This window comes from Phyllostomus discolor, chromosome 7 (genome assembly GCF_004126475.2).
Source record: "Phyllostomus discolor isolate MPI-MPIP mPhyDis1 chromosome 7, mPhyDis1.pri.v3, whole genome shotgun sequence".
Lineage (NCBI taxonomy): Eukaryota > Metazoa > Chordata > Mammalia > Chiroptera > Phyllostomidae > Phyllostomus > Phyllostomus discolor.
The window spans coordinates 57,937,418-57,944,858 of record NC_040909.2 but is presented as its reverse complement, the minus strand read 5'-3'; the positions used below and the strand labels follow the sequence as shown (position 1 = coordinate 57,944,858).

Sequence of the window (7,441 nt, the reverse complement as noted above, 5' to 3'; positions counted from 1 at the left end):
TCTGAACAATGTCTTTGCCCTCTTGGAAATTATCTTTTTTCACACCTTTCTTTAGCATCAGAGGACATTGTCCAAGAACCTTTTTGGAAGTAATGTACTCCTTCCAAAAACAAAGCACTAAGTATGTTGCTGTCTAGGCCTGAAGAGTAATAACTAACATTGGATGCTAACCAATTGTAGTGTATGGTATTATAGGTGTTGTATTCTTTATTTCAATTAACATTAAGAAAAAGTCTGCGAAGAGTTGGGGATGTAAGTATTCATATTCCCATCTCACAGTAAGTGAAACTGGGATTCAGAGAAACTAAAACATTTGGCTCTGTTCACCTAGCTAGCAGTGATGAAAGCAGGCATCACAGCCTGGTAAGTCAGAGCAGAGAGCCTCTGTGCACTTAGCTCTGTGGTCTTTTGTTTCACAGGGGTTGTGAGTGCTGTCATTTTTGCTTCTCAGAAGCAGGACTGCTGAGACCCAGTGTAAGCAGTTGAAGACTGAGGATAAACATTCTTCCTCAGTTCCATCACCATCTATATCCCTGGTAGCCAGTCACACTCACTGTGTGCTCCAGACCCACTTGTTGATAGTTAGAACACAAATTATTTGGGTAATTTTCCTCTGACTGTTCTTTGGTTATGGTGGCCAATTTTCTGGCACTTATCTAAGCCATGTTTATTAATATAACTGCTAGGAGGTTTTTAAAGAGCTGATCATACTTCTAGACTGAACACACAGTTCTAAAAGTGGCCTACCAACACAGCAGTAAAGAAAACAGGCACTTTGAATAGAAAGTACAAGGAACCAGGATCCAGTCTTCTTCATCAGAGTTGTGCAAGATTGGGTTTGGTGCACTGGCTATATGACCTCTCTTGTTGCGCAGGTTAATTACTCTCACTGAGCCTCAGCCCTTTTGTCTATAACAGGAGGTACTTGAGAATATTGAGATAATAAAGGCAAAGCACAATAACAACTGAAGAATAAATGCTCAGTGAGAACTATTATTATTATTGATCCCTGCCTTAGATTCTATATAACGTAAATAATAATGACAATCATTGCTAGCCATTTACTTAAGGTTACCTACATACCAGGCCCTGTCCTAAGCACCTTGTACACCTTAACTTATCTAATGTTCACAAGTCTATGAGAAAGTGTTGTATTTCTATTGTACAGATGGGCATACTGAGGTCCAGAGGGTCACACTTACTTGTCCAAGTTCACACTGCCAGTCATTTGCCATTGGAAGCAAGCACTTTAGCTTCAGAGCACATGCTCTTGACCATAATGCTATGTGGATGTCTAGTATGAACTACTGAAATAGGAGGGGCAGATTCATCTAGCCTCCAGGCCTCTGCTTGTCTCTCCTTCATTCTTCCTCCCTGCCCTACTCTACTCTTTGATTTTTTTCCTTTTTGTGTCTTTATATGGTGGTACACTCTTTGATTTTTAAGCCAACATTCAGCTAAGAACACAGAGGAAAGGTTTGTTCTACCAGAGCTCTTTCTCAAGTAGAGCCTCTCAACAATTTTTAAGATAAAATGATGATGTCACAGTTATTAAGATGATAGAGATGGGGGGTAGTGGGGGAGGAAGAGGGGAGGGTTGGGTGGGTGGGCTGGAATGGGAGTAAGTGGGAGAAAACTGTACTTGAACAATGATTAAAATAAAATTAAAAAAAAAGACTATAGGGAAAAATAATAGAGAAGCAGTAAAAGTATTACAAGGAACTGCGGCTCAGGCCCTTCATTTCTCCATTTGAGCCCATCCCCCAGACTAACTCTCCCCAGAGAAGAATCTGTTTTCCTCTGTCCTTAACCTCTCTCTCCTACCTCTAATCACCAGCTTCCTACAGGCATCCAGTTTCACCCAATTGATTCCTCCTCATCCATCAGATTTCAACCTAGATGCACTTCCTCCAGAAGGCCTTCCTGGACTGCCATGCCCAGCCCATTCCATCTGGATTAAGTCGCCTATCTTGACCTCTTGCATCACCCATCATAGTACTGTAAATGCAATGCCTGTAGGTTCCATAAGGGCAGAATCTAGTCCAGCAGGCATTCTTCTAATCCCCAGAGTCTAGCATTGTGCCTGATATGTATATATAATTAGATCTCTCAGTAAAAACATGTTGAATAGTACCTATGAGAACTATAAGGTATGCCACTCCTTTTAAGGTTCAGAATTTTGTAATAAAAATTTTAAAGTCCAAGTATTTCATGACCTGAAAGGGCATAAAATAATGGCAGAAAAGTAACTCCCAGTCTATTTTCTCAGGTCACTCAATAATTTGGAAACCTGGAAAAGGTTTAATAGTGCTTATTACCAGAACAATCTTCCCTAAAGTGACCTCAAATCCATGCTTCTGTTGTTTAAAATCATTCTACTTCATCTCGTTCTCTCTAAAGGTAATGCTCAGGGACTGAATGATAATTATGACATTTTCCTTTAGCCTTCTCTTCTCTGAATTTAATAACTTCAGCTTTTTGTCCCCTATAAAAATCTATTAATAAAAGGCAGAAAACTGTACTTAAACAACAATTAAAATAAAAAATTATGGAACATGGAAAAATAAACCTATTAATAATATTTATTGCTTTCCCACTTCTTCATATTACTCATATTTTAACACTTATTGTTAAATATCACAAAGAAAAAAATAAGTTTCAGATTCACATTCTTACCTTTGTTTTCCAGGGCATTAAAAACAAAAAAAGAAAAATTCAATGATTATATGTACAAATTGAAGAGTAAAATATGGGGCTAGTATTGGTCATTTGGTCTCAGCTAGTCTACCTAATTGTATTTTATTTTGTTCTTTGAGACTCATAGTTTGAAACATGCTATACTTTCTAAACAAGCATTTTCTAGAAGATAGAGATGATGTGAAGCCCATTGTTTAAGCATATACATTAAATCATTAGAAATCATTTAGTATTTTTCAGAATGGTCTCATTTTAAATATTTGAACCTATTTTTTCATGAGTGGAACTCATGGAAAATTCCTAATTTGGGGCTCAAAAAATATGACCAACCTACATGTAGCATATAATTTCTAAGTAATAATCTTAAAATCAATAAGAAACTTTGCAGCTTCCCTCTGTAGTTGGTGCTATGCTAGCCATTCATAGATATTTTTCCTTCTAATCATTAGAACATCTTTATCAAATAGATGCTACCTTTATGGTCCTTTTACAGATGAGAAAATTGAGGCCCAGAAAAACTGAAATAGAATCACTAGCCTGTAGGTGGCAGAAAAGGGAATCCAACAGGCCTATCTGACAGTATACTCTAAGCTCCAGTCACAATGCTTAAAGCTCTAGAAGTATTGACAATTGGCTTTTGTTTGTCTATTTATTTTTCTGTCAATGACTTGATCCAGCATTGTGTACACAGTACCTTCACAATATGGGGAAGCAGGACCTTTCATACTTTTTTGATTTTTGACATGGGAAAGCAGGACCTTTCATACTTTTTTGGCAATACTATGAATTGGTTCAACCACTTTGCATATCACTTTGGCAACATCTAAGAGTATTGAAGATGTGCATATCCTAGGGCCCAGCCATGATTCCCTGGTCAGGATGGCAGATGCAACTTATCAACTGACCTAACCCCTTTCACATCCCCATGCCATCTAGAAATTTTCTTCTAATTGGCTAAGGGGTGAACGACATAATCCTATTTTGGCCAATGGGGTATAAGTGAAAATCACTAAGTGGGGCTCCTAGGAAACTTGTTTACAGGGACAATATGACTAGACTGCTTTATTGGACTTTTGTTCCTTTCCCTTATTTCTAATTGTAACATGACATGATGCCTGGAATTGCTGTAACTATTCCATAGCCATGAAACAACAAACCTGAGGATAAAAGTACATCTTCTAAGGATGGTAGAGCAGAGATGGAATAAGCCCAGATCCACTTGGCATCACTTATCCACCATGGTGGTCCTGGAATGCCTGCCTCCAGGCTCTTATTACATTAGGAAAAATAACCTCCTGTGCCACTAACTCACAGTTAGTTGGATTTCTTTTCAGAGCTCTCTAGAGAGAGAGAGAGCTCTGAAAAGAGCTCACATATATATACAAGATGACATAAACAAAAAGTTTGTAATGTGAAAAATTACAAAAATCTTTGTGCCCATTGAAAGAGAAATGGGTAAATTGTAGCATGAATGAAATACCACATAGCAATGAAAAAGTAGTGAACTATATGTACCCATAGCAACACAGATAAATCTTAAAACCAAAGTGTAAAATGAAAAAGAAATATTGCTGAATGGCATGGGTTCAGTACAATATTGCTAAATATGTTTTTAAAATGCATACAATAATTCCATATATTTTATGAATATGTACATATATACTGAAAGTATAAAGACATGAATATGAAGGAAACATACCAACTTCAAGGAGGGAGAAAGGGGTGGAGTGGGGAAACAATAGAAGGCACTTAAACCGAACCTGTAATGTTTAGTTCATAAAGTTAATCTGATTCAAATACAGCAAAAAATCTTAACATTTGTTAAACTAGAATGGTGAGTCCATGGGAATTTGCTAAATAACTCTGTATTTTTCTATAAGTTTAAAATGCTTTATACTTTTTTTCAAATGGATGAAAAAGGAAAAGAGACTGTTTCAAAACACAGTTGGATATTTACATAAAGTAGTCTGCCAAATGTAAGGTGACAGGTAAAGCAGTGTATTTTATTATCACCATTACCATTACCCAGGAGTGACTGTGTTGAGGAGTGAACTTCCCATAAGCCCTGACAAAGAGAAGGATGAGAAGACTAAGCTAGGCAGTGGAAGGGAAGGAGTGTTATAAACTGAATTGTGTCTCCCCCCAGATTCCTACGTTGACTACTGTGGCACCTAACAACCTACTGTGGCATCTTGACAACCTAACCCCTACTGTGACTACATTTGGAAATAGGTCCTTTAAGGAAATAATTAAGGCTAAATGAGGTTATAAGAGTAGGGATCTAATCTAATAGATCTGATGTCCTTATAAGAAGAGGAAGAGACACCAGAAGCACAACCACACAAAGGAAAAGCCAATGAGACACATCAAGATGGTGGCTGCCTACAAGCCAAGGAGAGAGGCCTCCGAAGAAATTACACCTGCTGATACTTGATCTTGGACTTACAGCCTCCAGACCAGAAAGGAAATAATTTTTTTCTGTTTAAGTCATCTAGTCTGCAATACTCTGTCATGGAAGCCTGAGCACTGCCAGCACTGTGGCTGTCAGTGGTGAATGGGACTACACAACAGGGCACATTGAAGAAATTGCTGGTAGGAGGATGGAGGTGTGAACCTCTGGTGGTTGCAGAGCCTGAGGACCATAGGAACCATTAGTAGGCAGTGGCCAAGGAGACCAAACCTTTTTTCAGTGCCCAGTTCAATCCTCACAACAAAAAAGAATTCTGTCTTTAAAATATCCCACAAGACATTCATGTAGAAATGAAACCTGTGTATAATTACCTAAAGTTACCAAAAAAAGTGGGGGATCAAGTATTATTATGCACTGAGTTTCCTAAGAAAGTAACAACTATGTAGATTAAGGGAGGATTGTGCTTTGTGTTCTTTAGAATTTTGACAAACGGTACTCATCACCATTTTGAAAAAATCCGGAGGACTTCCGGCAAGATGGAGGAATAGGTGGACGCACCGTACCTCCTCGTACAACCAAGATTAGAAAACCAATAATTTACAACAATAATTTACTATCAGAATAACACCCAGATCCGGCAGAGGATTTATCTGAATGGAAGTCGGGCAGCCAAGAGGTTGAAGTAGACGCATTCATCCGGACTGGTAGGAGAAGACGAGCTGGCGGGCGCGGGGCTGGCTCGGGCCAGCGCCACGCGGAGGTCGGGGGAAGGTTTGGCGTGAAAACGGCGCAAAAGCCATCGGGCGCGTAAGAAGGCAGCGGTGATCCCTGAGTATGCAAGCTGCGGCTGGCAGACCCAGAGGGGCAGCGATTGTGGACCAGGGCAAAACTCGCGGCCCGGAAGCCCAGACAAGAGTCTGAGTCCAGGGGAACGGAACTACCGCCATTGTTTTCTCCCGCCCCGCTCCCGCTCCCGCCCCGCCCCCACGTATAACGTCACAATCTAGCGACGGGGTGCCCAGCCCCCGGTGAGCACCTAAGGCTCCGCCCCCCACCGTAACAAGAGCAACCAGACCGGAAAAAAAAAAAGGAGAGACAGGGGGGAAAAAAAAAAATATGTTTTCACCAGAGCAGATCAGTCCCCCAGGACTCATCCTTTTGAGCGACCAAGAATTAGCCAATCTATCAGATGCGCAGTTCAAAACACTGGTGATCAGAAAGCTCACGGAACTGGTGGATTTTGGATGAAATTTAGATGAAAGAATGCAGATTACCATAAAACAGATGCAGGAAGACACGCGGAGGAGAGCCAATAGTGAAAGGAAGGAATATGAGTCTCAAAACAATACAGTGGACCAGAAGGAAGATAGAATCAACCAAGCAGGAAAGCATGATGAAATAAGAATTCAAAAAATTGAGGAAAAGATTAAGAGCATCCAAGACACCTTTAAACGTTCCAATATCCGAATTATAGGGGTACCAGAATCGGAAGGGGAAAAGCAACAGATTGAGCACGTATTTCAACAAATAATAAAGGAGAACTTCCCCAATCTGGCAAAGGGAACAGTCTTCCAAGAAATCCAAGAAGCTCAGAGAGCCCCAAAGAAGTTGGACCCAAGAAGAAACACACCAAGGCACATCATAATTACATTAGCCAAGGTAAAAACGAAGGAGAGAATCCTAGAAGCAGCAAGAGGTAAGGGGACAGTAACCTACAAAGGAGTTCCCATCAGACTGTCAGCTGATTTCTCCAAAGAGACCTTACAGGCAAGAAGGGGCTGGAAAGAAATATTCCAAGTCATGAAAGACAAGGACCTACATCCCAGATTGCTCTACCCAGCAAAGCTCTCATTTAGAATGGAAGGGCAGATAAAGTGCTTCTCAGATAAGGTCAAGTTAAAGGAGTTCATCATCACCAAGCCCTTATTTTATGAAATGCTAAAGGGACTTATCTAAGAAAAGAAGATAAAGAAAAGACATGTATAGTAAAAGGACAGCAAACTCACAAATATCAACAACCACACCTAAAGCAAAACCAAAAGAAACGAAGTAAACAATTAGAACAGGAACAGAACCACAGAAATGGAGGGCACATGGAGGGTTAGCAGCAGGGGGTGGGAGGAGGAGAGAGAGGGAAAAGGTATAGAGAATAAGTAGCATAGAATGTAGGTTGAAAATAGATAGGGGGAGGGCAAGAATAGTACGGGAAATGTAGAAACTAAAGAACTCATAAGTATGACACATGGACATGTACTAAAGGGGGAAATGTGGGTGGGAGGGGGGTACAGGGTGGAGGGGAGAGAAGGGGGGAAATGGGACAACTGTAAAAGCATA

The 7,441-nt window shown here is 40.2% G+C and overlaps 1 long non-coding RNA gene across 1 annotated transcript; it reads right to left on the bottom strand.

Moving 5' to 3' along the window:
• Nucleotides 1-2,044: 2,044 nt before the first annotated feature.
• LOC118501659 lies at nt 2,045-5,619 on the bottom strand. Its single transcript, XR_004904293.1, has 2 exons — nt 4,895-5,619; nt 2,045-4,856 (listed from the first exon to the last, which is right to left on the bottom strand). It is a non-coding gene; the product is annotated as an uncharacterized LOC118501659 (long non-coding RNA).
• Nucleotides 5,620-7,441: the final 1,822 nt, after the last annotated feature.